The sequence below is a fragment of the Nannospalax galili genome, unplaced genomic scaffold (genome assembly GCF_000622305.1).
Source record: "Nannospalax galili isolate Female #2095 unplaced genomic scaffold, S.galili_v1.0 scaffold835, whole genome shotgun sequence".
NCBI lineage: Eukaryota > Metazoa > Chordata > Mammalia > Rodentia > Spalacidae > Nannospalax > Nannospalax galili.
In genome coordinates this window covers 573,806-590,931 of record NW_008336306.1, presented here as the reverse complement: position 1 = coordinate 590,931, position 17,126 = coordinate 573,806, and the positions used below count along the sequence as shown (strand labels likewise).

General features: G+C 38.6%; 2 pseudogenes; both read right to left on the bottom strand.

Annotated features, from left to right (window-relative positions):
- Positions 1–515: 515 nt before the first annotated feature.
- Positions 516–1,463, bottom strand: LOC103732436 (annotated as a pseudogene).
- Positions 1,464–14,721: 13,258 nt separating this feature from the next.
- Positions 14,722–15,653, bottom strand: LOC108490716 (annotated as a pseudogene).
- Between the last annotated feature and the right edge of the window lie 1,473 nt (positions 15,654–17,126).

The window sequence follows — 17,126 nt, the reverse complement described above, 5'->3', positions numbered from 1 at the left end:
CATTTCACATATATATTTCAAATCTCTATAAAGAACATTGATCACTAGAGCCATTATATATTATTGTTAAGGACACATGTGAAGGTATAAACCATGAATTAAGGTCTGTAATATTTAAGGTAGACAACATTTAACATAGGAGAATTTGTTTGTTGAATGGTTCTAAAAGGTTTTCAAAAGAAATGCTTATAAGGAATATATCCAAGATTCAAATGACATCTCGATTTTTTAATATCAATATATTTAAAGAAGAAAATTTGTAATGGAAAGAAGAACAAATATATGCCATTCATGTTCCACAAAGCACTATCATCTAAATGAGCAATAAGTATGAAAAATTATAGGGCTCTGGATATACTTATATTTGTGTTAAAAAAAGTTTGAATTTTGCAAATATGTAACTGGTCTGAAGTCTAACTGGGGCTGGATCAGGGTTCAGGAGGAACATCCCTTTCGTTTTATCACACCAGTCATTAGAAAGACTCTTCTGTGGATGAGGAAGTCTGAGGTTCAGATCAGTCTCTGAGTGCTCTTTGAAAACCTGTAATTCTCAGTAGTGACTGGGAAGAAGTAAACTGTGAAATAACTTTACTATTCTTCATTAGTAAAAATGGGGAGATGGTAGGGTAGCAGGTTGTTAAAACTGTATTAAAACCCCTCAAACTTGTCATTTTCTCATGTGCATAAAACTCATAAAGGGTGACAAAGTTGTTTCCCCAAAAAAAGAACACAAAGCAGCTTACCAGCAACAGGATGTTCTCAGTAGCTTTGTGTTAGGGATATAGCTGGGAGGAAAGGCTTGGGCTGTGGAGACGCTGGACTACCTTATGGTGTCTGTAGAGGAGAATCACCATGTAGAGGCTGGTCCATATCATAAGGGTCACAAAGAAGAGATCTCGAATCAGTATGACACTCAAAAAGAATTCGGGTTTGATGTTCCCAAACTCTGTTGCTTCACAGTAAGCCTGTGAATATCCATGATCGACTTGAGAGCCATTCGTTTTGGCCACCACAGTCTCAATGACACGCACATAGATGATCAGGTTGATGAACCAGGAAAACAAGAAGAAGTAAAAGGTCCAAGTAGAGAGTTTTGGCTTAAGCCACGCCCACTGAGAATTACTGGGAGTGATGGTGATGGATTGAAATGTGCTCAGAATGCAGGTAGTGCAGATGGACCGACCCCGAGTGACCCTGAAGATATACAAAACCGCCTTACAACCAGCATCGTTCAGAAATTGACTTACTCCAAAGGACGACACAATAGCTGGTACCAATATGAATATGATTGTCAACATATTGACTAGTGTCAGGTGCATGAAAATGACATCTGTAGGCTTTTTAAAACGAGGCTGGACTAAGAAGGTGTATGTATACAGCATGAAGAGCAAGGCATTCCCTAGGACACCAACACAGAGGTGGGATATGAGGAAACCTTTTAAGACAGTGTCACGTTGAAACATAATCTCAGTGATTCCTTGGATATTATTAGGGTTGTTAGGCCTACAACGAAAACTAAGCCAAGTGAATTTTAAAAGAAATTATAAAATGGTGTTTGTGGAAAGATAGTCTGACTGATTCTTCAGGAAGGGTTGGTGAGTTGTCCAACTCCTTTGTATTTCAGGTCCAGATGTGGCACCTCCAGGAATTGCGTTCCAGGGATTCTTGAGAACCTGACAGCATTGAAGGTGCTGAAAAGCAGGTGGCGTCAATGGAAACACCCTGAATTCTGTTACATCAAGCAGAGGGCATGTTGGCCTAGGTGAAAGATAAACATTCGGGTTATAAAGAATTTTTATTCAGCATATTAGACAGTGCATTGTCAAACATACTTTCAATGTTTTAATCTTTCTTTGAGAGTAATGTTTGTCTAACACATGCACAGTAACATGTATACTGTAACATGTATACTTGAATGTTTTTAGAATTTTGATTGCATGTAGAATTCTTCCAAGTTGTTGCTAAGTTCTAAGCTAAAGCACATTTTCTACATGTGTTTTTTTCTCTTACACCAATCTTTGACCAACCAGCTAAGTTCTGGAGCACTTTCTGGTACTCACAATTTAGTGTAGAGCCGTTGATAGACAGAATGTGGACAGACCGATGCTACTATATTCCCTGAATGTTGAGCACATCCTCACAGAAATATTTTTTCTGTCACATTTCTGTCACCGAAAGGGACATGACTAGAACGGAAGATCCTCCTGATAAGGGAAATAATCAGTTTCAAAAAGATAAACATCACACTTTCCCAGGTGTGGAGTTGGCAGGGAAGTACGTGGAAGAAACAGGGAGACTCAGTGTTGTATAGGGAATTGGTGCTGGAGAATGACGGGAAAGGGGACTCTGGGTGACTGAATCAAAGTCCCATTGTGTGCATGTGTGGAATTTCATAATACAAGATACAAATCCAGAGTGCGTTTGTCACGTAGACCTATAAAACTTCAATATTTTTTAATGAACTGTACTTAACAGACTAAATTTATGATGAAACGGGCTGAGACTACTGCACTCTCGCTTCCTGCTAATGCCTCATAATCTAACACAAATGCAAACATATCCAATGCAATAGATGACAGAAAGTGACCTTGTGCAAATGGGATTTGTTGAAGAAAACTGAATTACTGAAGAAATCAAGAAGTAACTTTAAAAATTCCTAGAATGGAAGAAAATTAAAAGCAGAACATAACACATATGGGACGCAACAAAGGCAGTGCTAAGAAGAAAGTTCACAGGGTCAAGTGCCCACATCAGAAGACTTCACCAATTAATAACTAAATGATTCATCCAAAGGCCTAGAAAAAAACAAGGACAAACAGTACCCCTCAACCAAAAAACATAGATAAGAAGCGATCATCTAAGTTAGGGGTAAAAATAAATGAAAAGGTATTGAAAACCCATACAAAGAATTGATGAAATGAAGGTTTGGCTCTTTGAAAATCATACTAAGATTGTCAAGCCATTAAGCAATTTTACTAAAAGTAAGAGAGAGGGAATCCAAATTAATAAAATTAGAACTGAGCGATATTATATCAAACACTGAGGAAATCTGGAGACTTATAAGGACATTCCATAAAAATCTACATTCAGCCTAACTGGGAAATTTTAAAAATGGGTAAATTTAGAGATATCTGTAGTCTTGGAAAAGCTAAATTTAGATGAACTAAAAAAATGAAATAGACCAATGACATCTAATGAGATAGAAACAGTAATTTAAAGTCTCCTAACTAGAAAGCTCAGATTTGTACCCCCGTGCAACCACTAGGCTTGTGGCTTCCTCAAGCATGATATCCCCTATCCCCTGTCCTAGCCCCTGGGCCTACCTCAGGCCAGGCTCCACTGTGAACACACCAGACCTGTGAGTTCCCAAACCCAACAATTCCTCTCAACCAGTCCACACTCCCAGTCCTAGTTCAGGTCATGCCCTCTTTACACAGGCCCAGCTTGATCATCCTACAGAGCCTCACCTGCCCTTGCTGTCACTCTCTCCTTGCCAAGCTTAGGTGATTCCCACAAGCTGAGAATCAGACCAGAGAAGTCCACTCAAGGTATACCTTTGTGTGTTTTCTTGGTTAACACTAAATTGGAGTCCTGTAATCAGAAATCAACAATGAGCTGTCTACCTGCCCGCTCACCTAGGAACCACTAATGATGTTCCATGTGCGTGTAGACTGGGCCCCGAAATCTCAGATTCAGAAGTTGTACCTATCCCGAACTGAACTGAGATGACTACTGTTACCCAATTTGTACATGAACACAGATGAACCCCAGGTTTGACACCAAGCACTACCCAGTTGGGCCATGAACTAACAAGTTTGGATGACAGCAAATAAAACCTAAACTCCCATCAACAAAGGTGAGATCAGATATCCATATCAAGAAACACCACCAACAACATAACTTCAGATCACAGCACCCATTGTAAAAATACAAACAACATGTATAACCAAGCAGTATGTCTCCTCCTAAAATGACCTTCCCAAACATGTTTCCTGGGAAGGGCAACCTAATTGATTCACAAGTAAATGATTTCAAAATTACAGTTACAAATATGGTCAAGGAACTCAAAGAGGACATGAATAAAAGACTGAATGAAGTCCACAGAAACAAAAAAAAGAGTCGAATGAAGTAAACAGAACTATTCAAACATGAAATTAGAATTAACTAAACAGATCGGGCCAGAGTGGAGTAAGAGAAATGGGTGACAAGCCAACCCTACAAGGGGAACTATTGGAGAATGATTACTACTGGGTGAGAGAGAAGATGCCTCACTTATCATCTCTAGATAGGCTAACTAGATTCCAGTGGATGATTTGCACTGAAGAACATCTGGATACAAATGCTTGACTGGATAGAACTTAACGTGTATGGTGGAATACATGAGGTCTGCTGGAGGAATGGGGGAGGCATGGATGGGGTAGGTCTAAATTTGATTAAGAACTGTTGTATGAAATTACAAAAGCTCAATTAAAATTTTTTTAAAAGAATAAATTCAATATTGAAAGCAAAAATGAATACAGAAGACATTATCCTAAGAAAATAAACCAAACTCAGAAATGTATTATAAGATCTTACTACATGTTTAATCTTAGCATGTTGAACTTTGAGACTCGCAGACTAGGACAGTAGGGGGTGGGAATCAGTAGGTGGGAAAATGAGGACGATACATTGAAAAGTAAAAAGAAAATTTTTAATTGAATCAATTTGGGGCATGCAAAATAATGTATGTATATTTGAAAATTTTCTAACAAAGTAAATTTTAGCTGCTTTGAGAACAGACACATGGTATCTATTGGAGGGAATTGACATGCTAATTAGCTTCATTGTGTTAGTTATTCCCCAAAGCACAGATAAGTTCTTTACACTGGAAATATTAAAATTGAGGGATTATTTTTGGTCAATGAGACCTTGGAAAACTCAAACAAGTAATAAGATAGTCAATTTGATTAAAATAACTAAGTCGAAAGAAGATGGGAAAGACTGAAAAAATGACCATATTCTAGCTATGTACTTATTTGTTCTCATTTTAATATAAATGTCAACATAGATCAAAATCAATAGAATGGAGAAAGCTACATGGCAAATGCTGATCAGTGCACTGCTGGAGTGTTCAGTGATACCAGAGAAGGGCAGACTTTACAGCATGGCTTATGGAGTATGAGATCCAACTCTGGAGAGGAAAATGTAGAAAATTTCAAAAAATGAAAAAATAAAAAGCTTGTACTAACCAATAGACATAGATCTTCTTAACTGTACTGCACCAGTGAAATTTTAGGGGAACAGAATCATTGCATATAAATAACCTCATTTCTGTAAAACAAAATTTAAGTTTATAGCATCCATATATAATATCAAAACAAAGAAAGTTATAAGAAGGTATAGGAGAACTGTGATGATGGGAGACTTTAACAAAACTTTCTAGTAATTAACAAACCCAGCAGAAAAACTAGCCTTAGGGTTATAGCAATTTTAGCAAGACAAACCATATTCTTAAAATAAAAATCTCTCACACACAATCACCATAAAATTCTGATCTGCTGTCAAGCACTTACGACGAACAGTCAATCTGGTTGTACGACTACTGAAAGAAGGATAAACAAAACTCCCCTGATTGGGGTGGTGCATGACCAAAAGGAAATAGAGTTCCAGGAGTCTGGGAACTTGCTCATATAAACTTACAGCAATGGTGACAGCTTGCACAAGACCCATGCAAACTCAGCCAGAAAAAAAACAGCATAGAACTGGTGAAATGGGCAGGAGGCCCCAACCTTAGTCAAAAAACTATTGGTACCCATTACTGCTTGGTGATGGAGAGCTGATCTTCTTTAACACAGTGATGCTAGATAGGCTGAACTGGCTCCAATGGATGAACTCACACCAAGGGACATCTAGGTACATAAACTTGACTCAATAATAGGCCTTAACATACAAGACAGAATACATGAAATCCTGTGGGCAGGCTATGGGGGGTGCAGATGAGGATGGGTCTAAATATGACTAAGCTGTATTGTATGAAATGCACAAAAATTACAAAATATGCATTAGAATAAAAGATCCCCTGATTATGTAGAAAAAGATTTATGCATATAATTATTATGAGTTGTGTGCATAATGAAGTTAATAACTAACTTAAAGCATGTTAAGAAGCACATCTTATTAAGAATACTATGAAAAGTTTTCATTAGGAAAATGAACTGTGAAATGTCTACTATGCAAAGAGGATAAGTAGAAAAAAACTGGAGAAATAAAGAGGTTAAAAAGGAATTACAAAATTAATTCTAAAACAAAGAACTTGAATGATAAGTCAAAATAGTAACAAATGACTGAAAATTAACAGAAAAAACAAAGTCAAAATCAATCAGTACCTAGTAAAGAATGTATTCAATCCTTCATTTTAAGTCTGTGCTTTTTCCACTGTGAAGAAAACAGCATCTGGAATAAAAGTGAGACAAGACAATTAAGAAACTCCAAGTATTTGTCGAAAGGTTACATTGTGATTAGCTAGGCCAATGAAACTTTAGTTTTAGAGCAATGCACAAATTTCTAGAAGACATAAAATCCTATGAAAGACTTTAGAACTGTAGAAAGTCATAAATGTACAACACTCGTGATGATATTGAATAGTTGGCTGGAAAATAAAGTTGGAAACATGCTTATATTTGACCAAAAACATGAAAAAAAGTAAAATACTGGGGAAGAGAAAGAGTAGAAACGTCTTACCTCCCTCTCTTTCTCAAGGCTGAGCGCTGGGAACACTTACTCAAGGCAGTCTGGATCTCACAGTCATGAAGCAACATGGAAAGGATGCCTAGCAGAAGCCGTGACTAAATCAGGTACAGAATGACAGGATTCTTCCCCCCACTGGATGTGGACCAGCCTATTGCCCATGTTTATTGTACCTCATCTTGATATACCCAGAGTGAGGGAAAATCACTCTCCCAGGTGCATTGTTAATCACTCAGCTGCAATGTTGTCTCATGATAAAAAAGTCTCCATTGAAAATGCACATTTTCCCAAGTTGAGATACATCAGAAAGTTAACTTCAAGATCTGCAAAGAAATTAAAAGTCAGTTTTCATGAAGCTGGTGGAAATTACCATCCACTGGTATAGCTGATCGCTGAGCAAGATCCCAATGAACACTCTCACTGCTCCACTGGTGACAATTGTGACTATTGATCCCACAGTGTGTTTTAAACTTCTTTATGTTCTATAAAGGACATGACACCAGACAGTGAGGTTTGTTTAGACTCTATGGTACAGGTGTCAGGAAGGTTGTACCATGCATTCTTGCTCTAGAATAGACTCTTACTCTAAAATTGCTAAACAGAATGACAGGATAAAGATCGTTGTATACATTGTATGGTTAAATATTCATGCATAAAATATGCTGTAATTCTCCCACAGAAATAAGATAATATAAATATACTCAACCCAGTTTGAGTAATAGAATATTGCCAGTTACTCCAGACACCTAAAATGTCTGCTTCCAAAACCAATATTTTCTATGCTTTTTTCTTGGGTGAATCATTCCTGATCATTTCATAAAACTGTTCATGTACATTTAATTCCTATGAAGGTTTCAACTACAAAATCATACAGTTCAGAATTTAGGAATTTTTACTAAATTTAGGGGCAGAATCACCACACATCAATTTCAAAGTAATTTAATTTTAATCTTGAAAAACAAAATTTTGTACTTACAGAAAGCTAATTTCAAGGCTGAAGTTAATTTTTCTTCCTACTGGATTGTGTTCCATTTTACAAATACACAGAAAAGTTCATGCATACCTCGGTTGTTTGTCGATGCTCTTTTTTGGTAATTTGATAAATACAAACTACTTGTAGAGGTTAATTTTTATTTCTCTGTGTGTATGTATGAGTGTGTGCATGTGTGAGTGAATGAGTGCATGTGTGTGTGTGTGTGTGTGTGTGTGTGTGTGTGTGTGTGTGTGTGTGTGCTTCTGGGTATATGGACACATGTGCAGATGCCTGTTGGGACCAAAAGAGAGCACCAGATCCCCTGGAGTTGGAGTTACAGATGGTTGTGACCCACAGTGCTGGTCCTGAACATGAAACCCAGGTCTTCTGCAAAAGCAACAAATCTTAACTTCTCAATCACCTCCCTAGCACTAAGAACCGATTACAAAATTTTTGATTGTTTCCCTGTCCACTGACATTCATTATCTGGGGAATAATAGCATTTTGTTCCCATTTTCTCCATAGAGTTTACAATTTTTGTTAATGTTAAATGGTTATGATATGCATTCATGTTTTCTATTAATCCTAATATTTTCTTGTATTTTAAAATCACTTTTTTTTCTCTTAGGTGAATGCAAATTCATTATAGAGACTAACCTTTCACCCTAAGATAGTACCTGTCCTTGAAGGTGAGGTTAGTTTCTTGAAGACAACAAAAAGGTGAATTTTCTTTCTTAATCCATTCCACTAGTGTCTTTTGACTGGGGAGTTGAGGCCATTGAGATTTTGAGTTATTACTGAAAAAAAAAACGTGTATTTTAATTTGTTTTCTTGGTCTTATTTTGTGTTTCCATAACTATACCTTCTTTTGTTTTCTTTCTGTAACCTGCTGGGTATAGTAATTTCTTTCTTTGGTCCTTTGTGTTGCTTTGGGTATTCTCTGTAGAGCTGGTTTGGTGGACAGGAATTCTCTCATCCTATTGGTGTCATGGAAAATTTTCTGTTCCCCTTTGACTATGATAGATAGTCTTGCTGGATAAAGTATTCTGGGTTGGCATCCATGGTCATTTAGAACTGGGGATGCTTTGGTCCTGGCTCTTCTGGCTTTTGTAGTTTGCACTGAAAAGTCAGCTGTGATTCTGATAAGTTTTCCTTTATATGTAACTTGTTTTTCTCGAGCAGCTTTCAGTACCTTTTCTGTGTCCTGTGCATTTGATGGTTTTACTGTTATATGCTGTGGGGAGTTTCTGTTCTGTTCCTTTCTAATTGGTGTTATATGTGCTTCTTGAATCTATACAGGTAATTATTTCCTTAATTTGGGGACATTTTCTTCATGACAGTCTGTTGACAATCTGGTCAATGACGTTGTCCTGAGATTCTTCTCCTTCCTGTATGCCTATGATGCAAAGATTTGGTGTCCAAGATTTCTTACATATTCCATTCCTGTATTTGTTGTTTATTGCTTTGTTTGTTTTATAGTTTTTGCTTGAGGAGTCCAGTTCTTCAACTTTGTCATCCAGTCTTGATACTCTGTTTTCAATTTCATTCATTCTATATTTTATTCTTTCTCATTGCTGTTTCAAATTGACTTGCTGAGCTTTTCAATTCCATTTTCATCTTGGCTTTGGATTCTTCAATATTTCTCTTTTGTGAATTCACTTTTCAAGTTGTGAATTGTTCTGTTCATTTCATTCGGCTGCATATTTCTGTTTTCTTGAGGTTCCATCACAAGTTTACGTCTGTCCTCTTTGAGTTCTTTGAGCTGCTTCTCTGTTTTCTTTAAGTTCTTTGATGTTTACATGTGTGTGTGTGTTTTTTTAATTCTGCACTGTGGGTTTCCTCAGGGTGGTTCTCATTGTAGTACACTTCTGTAGGACTAGTAGGTTTTGTGGGGATACATCCTTACCTTTTGGTAAATGTTATTTTGTGTACAATGGAAATCTGTGAGTTTTTATTTTTAAAAGGGCTGACAGTTAAGACTGCCTTGCCTTCTTCCTTTTCAGTGCTAGAACTGTTAAAGACTATGTGGACATTTGAATTTGGACTGAATACAATTTGCATTAATAGATGTCATGACCATGAAATTGTGGGTACAAGAGATTGAAGGGGTTTAAAATGGTGTATTTGGGTGTTATATTGGTTATTATTGACTGTCAACTTGACAAGATCTAGAATGGACTAGAAGACCTCTGGGCATGTGTGTGCAGAAGTTTCTAGACTGGGTTAATTGAGGTGAGAAGAGCCATCTTAAATGTGGGCATTACTATTCCATTGGCTGGGGTCCCCGATTGAATGAGAAGGAGAAAGTGAGCTGAGCATCAGCACTCGTCACTCTGCTTCCTGGCCATCGATGCAGTGGGGCCAGCTGTTTCAATCGCCTGCCACCATGACTTCCCCGTTTGATGCACTGAGCCTTCAAACTGTGCTTCTTCAAACTGTCCTTCCCTTAAAGTTAAAAGATAGAGTCTAGAGCTGACTAATGGGCTAAAATTCAAGATCCGCGTGTCTGCTGTCTGTGAGAGACCCACTGGTGGTCAAACACCCACTGGTAGAAAGGGAAAAGATGGACAACTAAGAAGATAGAAGCAGATGGCAGGAGAAAAGAAACGACTATCATTTAATTTTAAAACAGTTGTGGGCTTGTCTCTGTTGGCTGCAGGTAGCTGCTGCAGCATGAAACTGGGCCAAGTTCTGAAGTTCTATGTCCAGGTAGCATTTTCTCTTTTTTCATTTTTGATGTATAATTCTGTTGAATTTTCATAAATCCCATGCAATAGCATTTCCTTATTAATAATAAAATCATTCGTGAGAAGTAATTATCTAAGTAACATTTTGTATGAACTTAAGCCCAATGTCTAGGAACCACAGTCCTTTTGTACTCCTCAAGAAAGAAACCAGTTATTTTAATCTTTCATTATACTTTCATGCTGAGTGTTTAAGACCATGCAATTGGCCCAAATTAACCAATTTTTTATTCTTAAGGTCAATTGAGCATCTGGTCCTCAGCAGTCACTTGGGCTTGGGAGGAGCCTCTGGCTCCTTTGGCCTTTATTTTACGGGTTGTTTCGTCTATGTGAAGGTAAGTCAAAGTCCTTCCTTGATGGTGGCTTTGCTTGGAAACACTGAGGAAATATTTCTCTATGTTGATCCTCTTCTTGCACACTGGACACTGGTAGGACTCCACCTGCTGAGGTCTCCATGGCCTCCCTGAACAAGAGGCTAGATGACTCACCAGCCCTCTCCTCATGCAACTAGGGCTGACTGGTTGGTTGGGAGGGTCCCATAACTCTCCCTGCCTCTCCTTACTTGCAAAGTCTAATAACCAACAACTTAGCTGTGATGATCCTAGGCAAGCAGATGCAACCAAGCTTGGGAAGAAGGCATCTGTCCATGGTCAGCCTGTCAGACAGTCCTATGCAACCCCAGGCCTCAGGGCATTTCTGAATCTATAGTGTGGGTGCAGTGGGTGTCTACTGTGTTCTGCAGATCCCAGACCAGTACCATTTGTCCAGTACTGTTTCCATTCAGTTCTGGGGGTTTACAGTTTGTTCATCTGCCATTTTAATTGTGCCTTTTTATTTTATTTTAATTTTCTGATGTAATAGGGCTGGCCTGAATTTCCAGAAATGTTGCCCCCACACCTGCCTCCACCTTCAGCAATGTTGCCCCTCACCTGTTTTCTGAGAAAGGGTCTAATTCTGCAGCCGAGGCCTCACTGGAACTTTCTCTGAGTCTCTTGATTTAGTACCCTGGGTGCTAAGATTACACCTGGTGCTTTAGAAGTTTAGTATTAGTAGTTTGGATTTAGAAATTCTTTGATGATATTTTTTTCCAATTTAATTGTGTATATGAGTTCATAATAGTTTTGAGGCTATCTTGAGACAGTGTCTTAGTATGTAGAGCAGGCTAGCCTCCAGATTTTCTCCATCCCTTCCCCCCTTGTGCTTCCTGAGTGCTGAGATTACAGGTGTGAGCTAACAAGCCTGGTTTTACAATGAACTTCTTTTGGTAATTAAAATGCTATAACTATGTCCTATTGTGTCATTTGTCTGTGTTCTTTAAATGAACAAAGCATTTTTAATTAAATTTACTGTGTTGTATTTTACTACTTCTCAACTCTGAGCCATAAAAACATAAAAAAATTCTGGGACTGGAGAGATGGCTAGGTGGTTAAGGGTGTTTGCTGCTTGTTCTAGTCTGCCTTCAATTGCTGTGACCAATACCAACTTGGGGAGGAAAGAGTTTATTTAGCTTTCATCACCTGGGTCACAGTTCATCACTGTGAGCCCGAGATAGGAACTCAGGGCTGGAACCTGCAGGATGGAACTGAAGCACAGGCCATGGAGGAACACTGTTTACTGGCTTCAGCCTGCTTTCTTATACAATACAAAACTACCTGCCCAGGGGTCGGTCGCGCTGCCCACAGTGGGCTGGGCCCTCCCACGTCACTCAAAAATAAAGAAAATACCTCACACACATGACCACAGGCGGGTTCAATGGAGGAATTTCCCCAATTGAGGTGCCTTCTACCCAGGTATGTCAAGTTGACAACTAAAGCTCTCTAGTACACTAGTCTTGCAGAGGACCAGAGTTCATTTCTTAGCACCCTGGTTTTCTGCCCACCACAGCCTGAAACTCCAGCTTCAGAGGCTCTTACATGCTCTTCAAACTTCAATGGCCCCCACCCCCACATTCCTGACACACACAAAGACACATGAGCATATATGAAAATAAAAATAAATCTTTAGCAAAATAAAGAATTGAATGCATTCATTTTTGGATGGCATAGTAGTTTATTCAAAAGAAAAGGTATTTTATAAAAACAATTGAATTTTTTTTGCATTTACCAGACTATTAGAATGATATTTTTAAGCCATGTGTGGGAATTCCTGATACACCCTCATGATTCTCAGAGACAATAGAAAAGAAAGTTTTAATTATGTTTGGGTATATTGTAGATTCAGACCAGAACTTTAAAAATGCTACCTAGGCCAGGCATGATGGTGCATGTCTTGAATCCCAGGACTCAGGAGGCAAAGGGAGGCAGGTCTCTGTCAGATAGATGTTGGCCTGTTCTACATAGTGAGTTCCAGGCCAGCTGGGGCTACAAGGAAACCTTGTCTCAAAAAATGGTATCTAGCACCCTACAACTGAGCTGTATCTCACTCAGATCTCTTTAGAAATAAAAATTTCAATTACATCTTGAAAATATTTGTACAAATGGCCAAAGCATAGAGAATAAGAGTCTGCAGAGTATGGGTCTGTGGACAGGATTCCCACATTAAACTTCACCCACTCAAGGCTCAGGGACCATTGCAAAAGAGGGGGTGGAAAGATTGTAAGAGCCACAGGAGGAGGTGCATGACCACATAGATACAGTTACAGGCTCCTGAGACTTTGTGCATATGAACTTACAACAATAGTGCCAGCATGCACAAGATTCAAGCAAACACAAGCAGACAAAAACCCAGTGTAGACATATAGAAAGGGCCCCAGTCTTAGCTGAGAAACTATTGGGCAGCTGATTATTGCTCGGTGAGGAAGAGCTGGTCTTCTTTAAGGGAGTGACTGTAGATAGGCTGACTAGACTCCACTGGATGAACGTGCACTGAAGGACATCAGGGGATACTAACTTCACTTGATAGACCTTAACATAAATGACAGAATGCCTGAAATCCAGTGGGGGTACTATGAGAGGGTGTTGATGGGGAAGAGGGTATAAAGATAATTAAGATGTTGTGTATGAGATACACAGAATTTGAATTAATTTTTAATGAAAAATTATTGTGTGTATACAGGAAATTTGGTGGAGGGGTAATAGTAAAGGGGATGAAAATAGGAAAAGAGATAGAAATCCGATCAAAATATACTGTGTGGTATTCTCTAAATAAAATAAAAATTATGATGGAAAGAAATAGAGGAAGACATCTCACATTGACCTCTGATGTCCACACACAATTGTACAGGCATTTACACTTACACAAGGTGCACACAGGAGCATATAACATATGGAGAGAGACTGAGATAGAGAGAAAGAGAGACAACCTACTAATCCTTCCAGTTCTAAGAAAGTCTGTTCTTTTTAAAAAAATATTTTATTATTTGTTTTAATATTTTATTTATTATTTTTATTTTATGTGAATGAGTATATTGCCTGCATGTAGGTAAGTGCACCCGTGTTGTACAATGCCAGCGGAGGACAGAAGAGGCTGTTGGATCCCCTGGAACTGGAGTTACAGACAGTCGTTAGCTGCCATGTGGGTGTTGGGATCCGAATCTGGGTCTTCAGCAAGAACAGTCAGTGTTCTTAACTGCTGAGCCATCTCTCCAGCCCGTTATTTTATGTGTATGAGTATATTGCCTGCATGTAAGTGCACCTGTGTCATGCAATGCCCCCAGAGGGCAGAAAAGGGCATTGGATCCCCTGAAACTGGAGTTACAGATGGTTGTTAGCCCCCATGTAGGTGCTGGGATTCGAACCCGGGTCCTCTGCAAGAGCAGCCAGTGCTCTTAACCACTGAGCCATCTCTCCAACCCCAGTAATATCATTTAAATGAGTAATAAATGTGAAGAAATTATGATACAGATACATAGTTATTCATTCATAAAGATAAAATTTTGAGTTTAAAAATGTATAACCCCAAAACGAAGAAAAGTATAGCCTGTCTGAATTCTTAAAATATTTTATCTATTATTTTTATTTTATGTGTGTGAGTGTATTGCTTGTATGTATGTGAGTGGACCCATGTCATATGCTACTGTGGAGGTCAGAAGAGGGTGTCAGGTTCCACTGGAACTGGTGTTAAGGATGTTTCTTAGCAGCCTTGAGGGTACCAGGAATCAAACCCAGGCCTTCTGCAAGAGCAGTCAGTCTCTTAACCACTGAGACATCTTTCCAGGCCCAACCTTTCTGAATTTTAACTAGGGGTGTCCCAGGGCTCTTCAGTCACATAGCCTCCATTTTATCCAATGAATCATTAGAGGGTCTCTGGTGTTTATGAGGAAGGCTGGGGTTCAGTCATTCACCAAGTGTTCTTTCTTTGAAAACAGGTAATTCTCAGAACGGATTGGGAAAAAGTAAGCTGTGAAGTAATCTTATTATTCTTCATGAGTAAAAATGGGCAGATGGTTGGGTAGCATGATGTTAAAAATTGCATTCCCTCTATTCTAGGAAATTTTTCAGGTGTATAAAAACCATAAAGGGTCACAAAGTTAATTGCCCCCAAAAGAACACAAAACATGTTACAAGCAACAGGATAATGTGGGTGGGTTCACATTCAGGAGATGATTGGGAGGAGAGACTTGAGCAATGGAGATGCTGTGCTCTCTTATGGTGTCTGTAGAGGAGAGTCATCAGGTAAAGGCTGGTCTGCATCATGAGGACCACAAAGAAAACATCTCAAATCAGTATGACATTCAAAAAGAATCCTGGATTGATGTTCTCAAACTGTGTGATTCACAGCAAGCCTGTGAATATCCATGACCAGCGTGAGTGTAATTGGTTTTGGCCATCACAGTCTCAATGACATGCACATAGATGATCAGGTTGATGAACCAGGAAAATAGAAAAGAGGGAAAAGTCCACATAGAGAATTTATGCTTAAGCCACGCCCACTTAGAATTACTGAGTGTGATGGTGATGGCTTGAAATGTGCTCAGAATAGAGGTAGTGCAGATGGAAAGGCTTCAGGTAACCCTGAATATATATAAAACTGCCTTACAACCAGGAAATGACTCACTCCAAAAAGTGACATGATAGCTGGTATCATTCTGAATAAAATTGTGAACATACTAACTATCATCAGGTGCATGAAAATGGAATCTATAGGCTTTTTAAAACGAGGCTGGGCTAAGAAGATGTACACATATAACATGAGGAGCAGGTGCTCCCTAGGGCACCAACACACAGTTGGAACAGGAAGAGAACCCCCAAGCTTGTGTCATTTGGAAACATAATCTCAATGATGCTTTAGATACTACTAGGATTTTCTGTTTTACAAAGAAAAGTGGACTGAATTATAAATACAATTATGAGATGGAAAATATATTTTGTGGAAAATATATTGATTGATCCTTGAGGAAGAAAGAAGTCTGGTGAGTTGTCTGACTCCTTTGTATTTCAGGTCCAGATGTGGCACCTCCAGGAACCTCATTCTAGGGATTCTTGAGAAACTTATAGCATAGAAGGTGCTGAGAAACAGGTAGGATAGATGAAACCACCTTGAATTCTGTTACATTAAGCATAAGGGCATTTGGCCTATGTGAAAGATAAATGTGTATAAGTTTTATATACCAAATCAGACTGTACACTTAAAAATGTGTTTGCATGCTCTAATTGCATTAATATTTTCTTTAGTATCTATATCTGTATTTTTATATTGTATTATTTCTATTTATGTGAATAAATGTATTGCTTGCATGAAAGAGCACTCGTGTCATGCAATGTTCACGGAGGTCAGAAGGTGACATCAGATCCCCTCGAACTGGAATTGTCAATGGTTGTTAGCTGCCGTGTGGGTGATGGGATTCAAACCCGGGTCCTCTGCAAGAACAACCAGTGCTCATAACTGCTGAGTCATCTCCCCAGACCTATTATCTTTACTTTTTGCATGAGTGCTTTGCCGGCATGTATGGAAGTACACCATGTGTGTACAATGCCTGCAGAGGTGCACTTAGCCACTGAGCCATCTCTCCAGCCCCTAGTCTAATTTTCATAGGAGGAACATCTAACACATAACTGAATGTCTTTAGAGGTTGAATTGCATGCAGAATGCTTCCAAGTTGTTTCTCTTAAAATTATCAACTAAAACAAATTTTCCTTCTGGAGTGTTTGCCCATCACATTGACCCTTGGGTCAACCCTCAAAACTCTGAAGCATTTTTTTTAACCACAGTTTAGTGTAAAGCTGCTGATATACAGACCATGAAGGAACAGCTGCTGTTGTATTCCCTGGTTGTTGAGCATAACTTCACAGAAATGTACTGTCTGGAAAATTCTACACCATTTTCAGGAAACTGTAGGCCATTGTGATAAAGGATGCAAGCCAGCTTCACAAAGATAAATATCACACACATTCTCACATGTTGATTCGACTGTGAAAATACATGGCAAAACAAGGAGAGCCTTAGTGTTGTGTAAGAAAAGGAAGTTGGGCTCGTATGGGGAAGGAGGCTAGTGGTGAATGGAATCATTCTCATACTTTGTACATGTATGAAAATGTCATAATGCAAAATATAAAAACAGTGTGTATTTGTCAATTAGACTATAAAACTTCAAAGACTTTTTAAGTGAACTTGACAGACTAAATGTATGATGCAGAAGACATTTTAACTATGTAAATAACAGATTTATAGTTTAACACAAGTGCAAACATATCAAATGCAATAGATTTGAGAAAGCTGCATCATGTAAAAGCTGCCAACAGAAG